Here is a 14,756-nt window from a genome sequence, read left to right as displayed (position 1 = left end):
GGTATAATGGTAAAGTGCAAACCTCCAGATTCTTCCCACGTCGTGATACATTGGCGTTGTAGGAAAGCCGCGTTCATTGTGGGGTCTAATGATTCATCATCGTGAAGCTACTATATTGCACGCCATCTTAGACAGGGAGAGAAGAAGCGAAGACAAGCTTTTAACGTCGTAGAAACAATTCAATATACCTCAAAGATCTATTCGTCGACAAGTGTTGAAAACTCAAGAGAAAGAAAATTTTGGGTGGGGGTGCATTGAAATGCAATTTGTATTCTATAGCTTGGTCGCATGCTTTTGACTCCACTCTCACTAAACAAAATCGATGAAGAAAAATGTGACTTGAGCCTCGAACTTCCACATTGAAGCCTAATGGCATGACCATTGGGTCAAAGAGTATACTACATGTAAATAGAGACAATAGGGAGATTGCTCCATAGGTTATCTCAAAAAGACATTAAGGGATATCTTTTAAATGGAAATAAAGGGCTTTAAAATATGCTTTTAGATTGTGCTAAAAGAGCATTCCATAGAATTAGCTCCTCAAGCCTTGCATATCTGCCATCTACAAGATTTATGATCACAAAGTTTGGCTTTCATTCCCTTTACTCTAAAGCCTCAACAAAATCAAACATATTGGCAATGTTCAAGAATTCAATGTTGTAGGATATATTAACAAAACCAAATGGACCTAACATAGCAAAACTTGTATAAAGACAAGACAAGTCCGCAATTTTGATGAACCCATTCGATTATAAACTATTAATAAGGTGCAAGATGATGGCTTTGTCCACTCGTGCACGATGTTTAGAGGGAAATCCAATAAGTTGGCAGATATTAAGGAGAATAGTATATAGCAGTGTTGATTCTCATGCCAACATTTGGTTTTGACTTCCTCCTTTGTAGTTGCAAGGCACATCCTCTTTCCAAAAAAATTGCAATGAGAATCCAACATATCAGGTTTAGTGCTCCCAAAACAAGATCATCTTTGAGGATGGAAAAAACCAAGTTTGGATCCTTCTTAGTTTTTGCAAGTTTGGCTCAAGAAGTAATCATAATAGAATTTTTATAAGAGCCTTTTATCTATTAAGATTTCTCTCTAGTTATTTTTAATGGTGTACAGATTTTGATGGTTTGATATCAGCTAGCCCAATATGAGCCCCAAAAAGCATCTAAAGCGAACATCAATGATTTCCTCTTGGATAAAACACCAAGATGTATACTCGACTAGCAAAAGCCTAGTAATAGTTAAATCTTGGGCTATTCACCTATGAGATTGAGTATTCAATTCTTGGCCTAGTAATGCAAACATAAACAAGGTAGCCAATGGTCTGTTGAGAGAAAAAGACATCAAAGTAGTCTTCGACATCATGAAGGGTAAGCTTCACATTTATTTCCATAGGAGTATCCATGTGTTTATAGTCCTCAAGGTCGAATTTATGCAACATTGTCTCGATAGAGTTTGTTTGACACAAAGCATATACCTATCACACCACTTAAAGTATAAGGCCCATGTAACGACGCAAGAATCCTAAGTGTGACATCTCAAGGGAAACATTCAAATCATTCTTAAATTAGCCGTGTGATTCTCGTTCAGTCCAGCTAGTAGCACGTCGTTTGAACAAAGAACAACAATAATGTGTCTCACTTTCAATGAGGGCTTGTGGCCAGATTGCACTCTAGTGCCCAAATCAATCATAAGGCCTCTAGGCCAAATGCATTCAAAAGTAGATGTGAAAGCTACATTGTATTCAACTTCATAACTAGAAGTAGCCATAATAGGGTGCTTCTTTGTCAAAACAAGATGCATGAGTTACCTGGGAGAAATCAAGGCACCAATTGTGGGCACGCACGTGCCATAGCAATCAACCCTTTAAAAAGCACGTAAATCACATAGCTATCATACCCCCTTGGGCTAGAGCAAGTGGAGGATTTGTTTAACATCTACAAATGCTTAGACCCTAGGCTACGCATAAATTTGCTCACTTGTGAGACTACATACTAAACATCTAGCCTTGTAATCACATATAAATAAGGCAATCATCTGCGTGTTGTCTCAAGCATCATAAAGACTAAGCTTTAAACCTATCTCCATATAAGTATTGATAGGCTTGTAGTTCTTATGGTCAAATCTACATAGCATTGTCTCCATATACATTGTCTAGGACAAAACAATACCTTCATCAAATTGGTTATTTCATTAACATGCCATTAGCATAAAGAACAATGGCAAAAAAACATTATTTGCATGCCTAACATGCAAAGTGTTGTCAATTGGACTATTCTAAAAATTGTGTGCAATCAATTAAGCATGTGTTTTCTCATACAAAAAGAAGGAGGGGCTTGTTTTACCTGCCTCATGCTTGTCATGATTCAAAAGTGTAGTTTTTATGTCCAATTGTTATACATTTCATGTAAAAATCCCAGTATGGGAATTACTCTGGCTCTTTGCTTCATGAAAAACATTATTTATGTTCTCCTAGTATGACATCATTAACTCTGTCACTCATCATGTACATGAGCCTATGCAAGGCCCATTTCAATCAATAAGATTTTATCTTTCTTTTATGAATCAGTCCCTTGTTAATAAATTTTCCATTAATAAGTGGATCATTAGATCCTTCATTAGCTAGCTTCATACTCAATTGGTACCAAAGACCTTTGAATTTACTAACAACAAATATGTTCATGGCGATACCTTCAGTCACCACTATCTTAATAGAAGTTAGTTCTGATTGATGTGTATTAGCATCATCTAATAAAGTCCTCTAGTTGGGAATGCATATTAGCCCCCCATTATCCCATAAAGTGTGCATTAATTTAGCCAATTAGCCTCTTTGTTAGCCCAATTATTAGCTTCTACAAGCTCTTTCTTTTACCATACCTTGTATCAGGTTCTACAAGAAGTGTTGCCTTAGGTTAGCCCTAAGGATAGCTAGTAAATTTTTTGTTGGGGTCTTTTCATGACCAACAGAGCTCCGAATATCCGTTTTGCTAAATCAAGGACTCCAATTGAATCGAAAAATAATTGCTATGCATCCAGGTAACGATTCATAATTTCTAGGAATTTTGAGGTTCTGTTGTAACATTATTCATAGATCTATAGATTTTTTATAGGCCAAGGAGCTGCAAATTAGCCCATAACTTGCAAACCATAAGGATCAATCAAACCCTTTTGAGCATACCTAAAGAAGTTATCTACAAGGATCTACATCCTATTGAATTGTTGCCACAAAAAAAAAGGTATACAAAGCACAAGAGTTGTCCATGAACAAGGAAGTGCAACCAAAGCCCATACAAGAAGAGAATTGAATAAGGAGTTAAAGACCATGTCTGAGCCATCAATCTAGAAGAAGAATCTCTTGACATTCCAAAGAGCTACCCAGGATCCACATGTGTCAAAATCAAGCCAAAGAACCATGCTAGCATATTGAGTAAGGAGAGGAACAAGCAAAAGAATCACGACCATCTCTTGAAGCCAATCCTATATAAGATGCATTTCCATATCTTGAAGCAAACCTTAGAGTTATTGGGATGAGTTTAGTAGTTTTATTAGGAGGCACTAGAGTCAAAATTCACATCCTAAACTTTCTCCTCTAAAATCATAAATTCAAGCAAAAATTTAATGTCGAATGACCATAACAAGTGATCCAAAAATCTAAACTCAATTTCAAGTAACTACACCACATGATCCAAAAAATGTCAAAACCCTAAAGGTCCAATACCATAAGTTGAATCTCATACCCATACACAAATCAAAATCTTGTTCACATAGGACATTCATTGTCATAAAAATGTCAAAATCCTAAAGGGCCAATACCATAAGTTGATTCTCACACCCATACACAAATCAAAATCTTGTTCACATAGGACATTCACTGTCACAGAATCTAATATCTAGCTAGCCCAAATGATTTTCTCATATTAAATTGATCATTTAATGTGGGATAATAAACAGGAACAAGAGTTAGAATAGAGACATGTGCTTCTAGACCTATCTCAGCAGGGGACCAAGAGGAGAGATGGTTACATCTCGATAGGGGTCCAAAAGGAGATTGTCTACCAAAGAGCAACGTGTAATAAGTGCTCCTAGACTTATCTCAGCAGGGGACCAAGAGGAGAGATGGTTACATCTCAATAGGGGTCCAAAAGGAGAAGTCTATCAAAGAGCAACGTGCATCTAATGGAACTTAAATACCTTAGGGTTAGCTTCATTAAAGACCTCCAAAGGTTAGTGTTAAAAGTCCTTTGACCTTAGGCAAGGTAGGGCTAAGCTTGAGGTGGGAACCCGACTGAAGCTTGAGGTGCTTGTCGTGCTTGCCGACTAAGGTGCTTAAGGTGCTTGTCGTGCTTGATGAGGAAGGTGCTCGAGGTGCTTGTCATGCTTGATGAGGAAGGTGCTTGAGAAGCTTCCCATGCATGGGGGGTAAGGTGCTTGAGTCAAAAAGAGACCCTACAAAGGAGGGGGAAGCCCCAAAGTTAGGGGAATCTTTTACTTAACCTCCCACTCACCCAAAGGGCACCCCCTTTCTCAAGGGGCACATGGACACATGTTAGACTCTCCCTATGCTTAGCCACATGGTGTGCTTGAATCCTATTGGCTGGGTTAAAGAGGGGTCCAATGAGCTTCTAGTTCAATTCAACAAATATCTAGATATTTTCAAGCTCTCTCTCTCTCTCTCTCTCTCTCTCTCTCTCTCTCTCTCAAAGGGGTAAGGAGGACACATGCTTCTACCTCTATGCTTCACATAACATCATTCACCATCTCATTCAAGTATGATTTTATTGACAATTATGTTGTTCATCGTGTATACAACATCATGTATAATCCCATTTCAATCAATAAAAATTTATCTCAGTTTTATGCATCAATCTCCTATTATTCGTCTTGATTGTCTTGTTAATAATCATGTCATGAACAAGTAGTCCTTAGCTCCTTATACAATTTCTTCATTAGTTAGATTCATTCTCAATTTCCATCATTCCAAGCATTATGAGTTTTCAATGCCCAACCGTTATAAATGGTAGTTACAAAAAGAGACAAGAAAAAGTCTCATCAAAATCAATGCCATTCTCTTTAGTATAATCTTTTGCCACAAGTCTATGCTTACAATATTCAACACTACCATTAGGTTTACATTTCAACTTGCAAACCCACTTTGTACCAATATCCCTTTTGCTAAGAGACTTCACACCAAGAGTTCATCTAAATCCCTAAAAGAAAGCCTCCCCCTCATTCAAGCATGTGATGGGCATGAATCAATCATCCCACTCATTTGCATACATAATGAGCACGAGGCTCGAACTTAAGAGCCTCCATGCTTGCTAATAGGTACAAATTTTGCAAGCATCCATGCTTCCCCCTCAAGCATTGAGGCTCCATGCCTCCCCCTCATTTACATACATAATGACCATGAACAAGCATGGAGATTCGAACTTAAGTTTGAGCCTCCATGCTTGCTTATAGGTACAAATCCCACAAGCCTCCATGCTTCCCCCTCATTTACCTTCATAATGAGCATGAACAAGCATGGAGGATCGAACTTAAGTTCGAGCCTCCATGCTTGCTAATAGGTACCAATCCCACGCTTGCTTGGTTTGAGTTAAGGTATTATAAGCTTGGCAACCACCCGCATGGGTTAGTGCTAGCTCAAAACATCTTAGAAAATGGTAGAGATCTTCTCAATTTTTCTATGTGGAGGTGCTCTTCTCTATAAGCTTCCTTCCCAACCCTTAGTAGCTGACACATCAAAAGGGCATTGTGTTGGTGGGGGAAGTCACCTTATAGTTATAGAAAGAATGTTCTCTTAATGATGGTGTACATCATGAGTCACATTTAGCGCCTCTTAGCACAACCCACTGGTGAGATGGTGTGCATTGTGACTCACGCTAACACCTCTTTCAAACCATAATCTGAGTGGGATACGAGAGCAAAGTTTGGTAGAGAAGGGACCTTGCTTTCAATGGTGCACTCATCGTACGTGCACTTGCAACTCCACCATTTCCATCACCATTCGCATGTGTGTAAGAGGCCCAATACCTATTTTCGATGCCACTAAGGTTTTATTGTCACTATTGGAAGACTATGTCGCGGTGCATGAGGGAAATATTGTGCAGTGACACCAGTGTTGTGCAAACCCATTTGAAAGCCTCAAAAGCCGCTCCACGGAGGCAGGCTTGATGGGATCCCCTCTTGGCTTTGAAGTCCAATGACAACCTCATCTCATCCCATCTCAAGAGCCATTCCGCAAAGGGAATGTGCTGCTCTACCAACACCTCGTACATACTATTCACTGCTACCCATCGCCTCCTACTCTAATACACTTGCACACATGTGACATCATCACCTTCATTGCCTTTTAGCTGCTGCTTTGCACCCTGGCACCTATTGTAGTCACTGTACACATTGCGCATCCCAGCATATGTGTCCGCTAGCACGGACATCAGTTAAGCCATGTGCCAAAACGGTGTCATGGCACTCATCCTCTTCCTTGGGTTGGACAACCCAATGCTCATCAAATTTGTGCACACCACTTTATCGGCCTCGCCCTTTCTCATTTCACAAAATTTCATCGGCATGCCCACTGCATGATAAGACACTATGTAGGGAAGATCACTAGAAGTCCACCAGAGACATCGCAAGTGTTACCATATACATGTGGTAGTGATGTGTGTGAACACACTAGGACCGCCGGGGCATTTTTTTCCTCTTTAGGAGGTTTTTTCCCCCGTGCATTGTATATACGCCGATAACTCTAGGGCTATCTATCTTTCCATTAAACACTAAGTAACACACTCTCTATTGTGTGCCTTGAGCTTCCTTCGTCTTCTCCAAGCTGTGTGTGTTTCTCTGCAACCCTAATTCCAACAATTGGTATCAAAGCAGGTCACGTCCTCTCGGGCTTAGTCGCCAGCTGCTCCAGCACACGCCTGCTCACTTTCTCTGATTTCAGTGAGCTTTGGCGAGCGTTCGCGGGTTGACAAAAATTTTGGGAGTACTCAAAGAGCTTGGTCTGCTCAGAATTTTGATTTGGGCTCATTTCGGCCTCCGTTTCCACTATAAGCAGTACTGCACAGGCTATTTCGTCATTTTGTGCAGAATTTCTGTCAGTGCCGTTTTCTGCATTACAGGTGCCTTATAGTCTTCTACGGTTTGTGCTATATAGCATAGGTTGTTCCCGCTCCGTTTCTCCTATTTTCGGGCAGTTTTCACATCAGGTGCATCATTTACCATGGCTGACAACAACAACACAGATGTGTTCAAGATGTTTGCTGCTGAGGACAGGTTGGATGGGGACAACTACCCTATGTGGGCTTATATGATGCAACATGTTCTTGTGTCAAAGGGTGTCTGGAACATTGTGCAGGGCATTGATGTACGTCCTGGTTCTGAGGATGTAGGCGATGTTGAGGATGTTGCAGGTCTTGCTGCAAGGATTGCAGCTGTTAGAGTTGTTTTGCCTACGGCAGAACAAGCTCGTTGGGATGTTAAGTATGCACAGGCTCATGCATTGATTGCGTTGTTTGTGAAGCACACCATTGTTCCTCACCTCCGTTCAACAAAATCTGCAAAACAGGCTTGGGATATTTTAGCATGTCTTTATGCAAGCCGCAATGAGGCTAAAATTGCTTTGCTGCATAAAGAGCTGGAGTCGAAGATTATGCATGAGGAAGATGATATGGAAACTTTCCTTGCTAGTGTCAAGGATATCAATGAGCAACTTATTTTTGCAGGTGAAGTCATTTCAGATAGTTCCCTTGTGCAGACTGTTCTTGATGCCTTACCAGATTCCTACCAGACTTTTGCTAGTACTTGGAGACTTATGACCCAAGGAAATCCTGAAGTTGTCAAGTTTGATGCATTATGCACATTGCTGTTGCAAGAGTCACTTTCCAGAAAAAACAGGACTAGGTAGCGTGCAGTTGAACAGGCTTTTATTGCTTCTCAAAGAAAGGGTGGTAATAGTAATGCAGCCACTTCTTATGGTTTTGCTGCGAGTGGCAAAAATATTGTTCTTAATGTTTCTGCTGGCAGTACTTCGTCTGGCAATTCTGGTGATAAGGGCAAAAAGAAGATGCGTTGTCATTATTGTAAAGCCAATGATCACGTGATCAAGTCATGTCCTAAGTTGAAGGCCAAAGAGGCTAAGAAGAAAGAGGGTGGTTCCACTGCAAATGCTGGTTCCACTACAAATGCAGCCATTGTTGAGTCTTCTGTGAAAGGAGATTGTGTTGCTGATGTTGATGCAGAATGGGCTTTTAGTGCAGAGTGCACTTACACTTCTGCTGTCCATGATGCATGCTTGTCAGTTGTGCTGTAGATTCACATGTGTCGTATTTCAACAGTGGTGCTACAAAGCACATTACCTCACATCGTGAATTGTTTACCTCTCTCGAGTTTGTCCCTCATGGGAATTCAGTCACTTGTGCCAACAATGCCTCTTATCCAATTCAGGGAGTTGAAAAGATTGTGCTTATTGTTGCTCATGGCAGTTCTTTCACACTTGTTGATGCACTTTATGTATCTGGGATCAAGAAGAATCTCTTGTCTGTATCCGCACTTGCTAGTCTTGGACTTGTAGTCAAATTTGTGGATGAATGATGTACAGTTCATGATCTCAGTTTTGGCGATGAAATTTTTGCATCTGGCCTTTTGTGCCGTGGGCTGTATAAGCTCACTTTGTATGACAAGTGTGGACAAAATTTTGCAAATGCTGTTGCAGATTCAAGGGCTATTTCAGAAGCAAAACTTTGGCATGCACGTTTTGGTCATCTGAATTTTGCCAGTTTGCTACGTTTGTAGAAATCTGACATGGTTGCTTCTTTGCCACCTCTTGAAGCACATGTCAAACATGTTTGTGAAGGCTGTATTTTGGGTAAGATGCAGCGTTCTAAGTTTCCAAAGGATGGTTCAGTTTGGGCCACATGCAGGTTGCAGCTTGTGCATAGTGATGTTTGTGGGCCCATGCAAACTCCGTCCTTGGGCCATTACCTGTACTTGGTGCAAATGTAAACGTATCTCCTAACATGGAGCTAACAAGGTAAATGAAGGGGGTGGGGAAGTAAATTCGCCATTCATGACTAACGTAGAACCCATGCTCCTGGAGAGTGTGCACGTGAATACTTCATTCACTGGACCCCCTGACTCTTCAGAGCTATTCCTCTCCAAGGTTATATTACCTGATGGTAGAAGCCTTGCCGAAGTGCAAGAGGTTGAGTGATATATCATTGTGGCTAGGGAAAAGGAAATTGAGAGCCTACGTAAGGTAGAGCAATGGAGAGAGCTTAAGGCAAAGGCCCCTATGTCAACATCCATGCTAGTCGAGCAATTGAGTGCTCATGGATTAGCAACCACTAAGGGTCAACCCATTGAGAGCCACGTTGCATTTAGTTCAAAGGACACCCCTAGCACCTCAATCCTAGATGGAGCGTTTCTAAATGAGAACTGGGAGTATGAAATACAAATGGAAACTCTAACCGAACTATACACAAGTCACACCTATCATGTGGGTTGGTTAGATGTCCTACAATCCACAATGGGTGCTACTAGTGTAGAGGATCGACAACAAAGAGTTTGTGATGTCATCCATAGGGTTATTGAGTTGGAGAGACAGAACAAAGGGACCCACATGGGTCCCTCTATGAGATTCTTGGATACAGGGAAGGCTAAGTAACCAACCTTATCGCCTAATATTGGTGGGCTGGCTATTGACTCAGCGGAGTCAAGGCAAGATCAGGTTGTGTGTTGTATGCATTGTATGGAGGATGGGGCCATGATCAGACCATAACTCGTGCGTGTGATGTTGGTGAGGCATCGAGAAGTCAGGAGGGAACAATGATGAGATCTAGGAAATTGTGGCGTGTTGATTATGGGCATGAGCATGTAGGAGCATGTGGGTGAGCTCATGTGATAAAGACAGGCGAGCAACTACAAGGCATTGGATTCAAAAATAGTGCAGCTTGGGTGGGTCAAGGGGAGCCCAAAAAGGGTATGCAAGTTTGCAGATAGCGCCAAGCCAGTTTCGAGATGATGTCAAGAATGGAGGGTGTGTAAATGTTAAAAAAAGAAAACCAATAAGATCTTGTTCCCACAGAGACAAAGGCCTTTGAATGTGAACCCAACCACGGCTAACTAGTGAGGGAGAGGGAGTCTCTTACATGATACAATAAAGAGAATGGCAAGAGGAAAAATATGAGTGTCGAGGTTTGTAAATTTTTGCAACAATAATATCTTAACCCAAAAATGACAATCATTTGCCATGCACACTCCCCAAAAAACATAATAATCACAAAATCCTCCTGTCATTGATGGATCAAGCATACAACCTTGATGTTCGAGCTTGCACACAAAAAAATATGTTCAATTTTATGCCACTTTAGCAATACAAGCACAAAATTACGGCCTCGTTTTCTCTCATGAAGAGTGCCATACTCTATCAATAAAACACTTGACCTCATTCTAACTATCATAATCCATGCTTGAGCCCATGAATCGTGCATTCACAACATGAAATGAGACGAATTGGAAATCACGCATGCACAAAGATTGGGCTTCAATTTCAAAATTGATGCAATTTGATTGCCATTTGGGTAGCACACTTAAACAATGCATATATTCCCTTATTGGCCATTCTAAGACCAATCAAAATCATTGCAATATGAATTTCTCATCTCCAATAGCTCAAATCATCCAAACCCAATTGGATTTGTCATTTTGGTTTATATGGCTACTCACATTTGTACTTATAAACACACAAATCAATGCACTTTTTACCATACCAATGAACTTGGCATACATTGTAATGGTAGTGCACTTAAATCATCCTCAAGTGAGAACCAATCAGGTCATTCATCTCAAATCCTTTGATGATACACACCAATCTTTAGCTCCATTAATCATTATGATTGGTAACCAAGACCAATCATTCATCTCTAAGTTGAGCCATTTTGTCTAAAGCTTATACAACATGGAACTCCTAAATGAGCCCAAATCCTTATACAATGAATAGGAAATATTGTGCACAATAGCACATCCATAGCTTGGTGCATAATTGGTGTAGCATGTGTTAGCTGCTGCTAACACCTCATCTTTGGACCCTTCTTCACATTCTTTAATTGGTAGATCATCAATGAAAGGAACATGAGGAATAAAGTCCCTTAATACCTTATTCATGTCGTTCATCATATGAGCTATTGAATTAGTAGCACCGTGTGGTAGAGTGCACATCCTTACCAAATTGAGAGTTGTGCGCATCGTAGTAAGATCCTTTCTCTCCAAAGCTAACTAAAGATTGATTGTATCAAGAGTAGAGATCACCTATATAGTAAATAGATCTACCTACAAAGGCCTCAACAAATTCATTCACAATTGGGCCACCAATACCCACATTGCAGATTGTTACCTTGTTAACCAGCTACATATCATGTATGAACCTTAAAGTACCATTCTTCTTTGGCACAATGAACCATCAAGTGTAGTAGGGTGCAAATGATGGTTTCAAAATGTCCATTTGCATCTTCTCATTAAGCAAATCAATAATCTTTGGCAAGTGAGATTTTGGAACTGGAATGGGATGTAAGCTCCATGGCATGTGAGGAACAATGAGTATGAACATAGGTGAAACAACACTCGGATCCACACACCCAATCTTGCTTGGATCAAAAGAAAAATATTTACCGTGGTTTTCAGGCATACCTTGAAAGCATTTAATCTCCTCTTCATTGAGGAAACCATCCTCTCCAATCTTCAACTGCTCCAATGTCTCCTTAGTAAATTTGTGTCCAATGTTCTTCTAATTTCTAAGTATAGGATGTCAAAAAGCTTCATTGAACATCCCATCACTTCCTTCTGGTAGAGGTGGAGCCAATGGTCTCACTTTCTTGCAACCGTCTTGTACTTGGTCTCTACCTGTGCTTCAACCGCTTCATCTAAATCTTCCTTAATATGAATAAGTGCCGTGTATATGTCTAGTTCTTCATACATGTCCATTGAGTGCACTTTAACAATGTCAGTTCCACTTTGTAACCTGCTTTGCTTGATCTACTCAAGCTTTGGCATAGTATCAACATAAGATACCTCTTCAAAGATTCTTGAAATCATATCATCTAGCTCAAGCACATCACATCCCTGCAATTCACTTTGAATACTTGAAACATATTGTTTCTCCCACTTAGGCAGCTCGTTAAATTTCTTGTAAGATAATGAACCCTTAGATGTCAACCCCAAAAGCCCTGAGAAGAGAAAGCTTCTCTTTGCAAGAACTTCTCCTCACTTGTACCACCCATAGTCCTGCTTTATAGTGGCACCCCAAGAAAATCCTATGCAAAGCTGTGTTCTTTGAACTCCTTGCATATTTAGGGGAATGGGAAAAGATGACCTTGGGAAAAATAGGATGAAGTTGCAGGTAGCTAATGGCTATATTGCAAAATCTATTGGTATTTTGGAACATGTGGTGATGAATTCTTGTGGAATCAAGTATGATAAGTTTGCTATAGTAGATTTAGGTACTAAGAATAACTATGATGTTATTCTAGGAAGGCCATTCATGCACCAATTAGAGATGGTTCACGACTAGAGCTATGATTATATGTACTTGTGCCACATGGAGACCAGGTCCACACTCATCAACCTAAGTGACCACAAATGCAAAGATGACAGAGAACACCCATAGAGGATTTCAATTCTACAACTGCTACAGAATTTAAAGTACCTGCATTGCTAAACTCTAAATCTCACCTATGGATGTTTGGAGCTTCAAACTATGAAAATTTTATCAAGGACAAATGCAAGAGAACAAGCCCATTTGAGGATCCAGACTATATAATGGAGCATTCTCTCAAAGAAAGAATCGAGTCCTTGGAGTGAACTCAAATTAAGGCCACTTTAGATGTGTGCATCAAATGAGATCACAACTACCAATTTTTGTGATGAAAATGGCTTGGACTTAGTTCCTTTCCACACGATTAGAGTGGATCCAGGCTCAAATCACTGAGAAACAACCAAGATTGGTGAGGTGAAACAAGAGTGGGGATTGAAGTATAGTGTTTGTGTATCCGAGACAAGATTTCTATTAGAGATCTTACCATGGAAATTGATTCAAGCCACATCTTGGAGCAAAATAAGGAATCAAGTGATGAATGTTACTATGAAACTCTTGATACTCGAGGTACGTGGATCTTAGCATGGACAATGAAAAATTAGAAGGTCATGAGAGTGATCTTGAACACAATCAAAACAATTCTTTGATTTTTCAAACCAAAAACCTAGAAGACAACAATGTTACAGAAATAAGCGCTCAAAAAAGAGGATGAGAAACAATCCAATGCCATATATCAAAGGGAAACAATCATACTTGAAACTAGTGGGAGCCCTTGATTGCATAAATGACAAGTTAACTAGAAAGGAAACAACACCTTCTCAGCCAAACAAATTGAAACAAAAAAAGGGACAAACAATAAAACCTCCAAAAGACGCATCAAGCTAGTGAACCTAAATGGACAAAAGTTGAGCAAAAAAAGAAGTATAGGGAATTGAAACGCACACTTAGAGAGGTTTGGACAACAAAAATGGTAACTGATGATGAAAATGGGAAAGAATTGAGAAAGTATGGAATAAGTGTATCCTCTCATTACAAGAAGTACACTATTCATGATTGCAAAACCATCATTGAACAACCAATGAGGGAGAAGGTTGAACCAAGAAAATATTATGGTGGACTTGAGAATGCTAAAAGGATAGATCTAGCAAAGCCATGCAAAGAGCCTAAAGTTGCTTATGTTTCTATGGATCTAACACTTGACAAAGAAGAATTGTTGATCTAGACGCTCAAGGAGTATAAGGATGTGTTTGCGAGGTCTTATAAAGACTTGAAAGGGGTTGATCCTTCCATTTGTTAGCATAGAATTCCCTTAAATTGTGATGCTAAGACAAGGAGACAAAAATATTAAACTTACAATGAGACATTTGCAAAGAAAATCAAAGACGAGATTGATAAGCTAAAGGAAGGTGAGTTCATTTACGAAATAGAGCACATGGATTGGGTATCCCCAATTGTAGTGGTACGTAAAAACAATGGCAAGTTAAGAGTGTGTGTCAATCTTAAAAAAGTAAATGAAGCTACTATCCATGATAGTTATCCTCTTCCTATCAATGATCATGTCTTGAAAAGAGTGGTGGGGAAGCACACATACAACTTTTTGGATGGATTTTCAAGTTATAATCAATTGGTGATTAAACCAAAAGATTAGCACAAAACAACCTTTGTGACTCAATGGGGCATGTTTGCTTATGGGTTGATGCCATTTGGGCTGACAAATGCACTTACCACCCTCCAAAGACTCATGGATCAAGCTTTCAGACAGCGCTTGCATATATTTTTAGAAATGTATATGGATAACTTATTTGTGCACTCAATGTTATGCAAAGACCATATAGAACACCTAAAAAAGCGTTTGGGAAATTTGACACCTATCGAATCTACCTGAATCCAAGAAAATGAGTTGTCATGGTTAGGCAGGACAAGATCCTAGGTCATATTGTGTCCACAAATGGAATATCCAAGCATATGGACAAAATCAAGGTGATTGTGGATATGCCACATCTGAAAATAGCGAAGGAGTTCCAATCATTCATGGGACATTGTGGATAATACTGAAAATTTGTTTACATGTATGCAATCATTGCCAAGCATCTCTGTGGTTTGATTGTAACCTTTGATTGAACTGGATATTGTGAGAAATTAGTTTAAAAGTTGAAGCAA

The sequence above is a fragment of the Adiantum capillus-veneris genome, chromosome 1 (assembly GCF_014529385.1).
Source record: "Adiantum capillus-veneris isolate H3 chromosome 1, ASM1452938v2, whole genome shotgun sequence".
NCBI lineage: Eukaryota > Viridiplantae > Streptophyta > Polypodiopsida > Polypodiales > Pteridaceae > Adiantum > Adiantum capillus-veneris.
The sequence above is the reverse complement of the archived record's forward strand: the minus strand, read 5'-3'. Positions refer to the sequence as shown.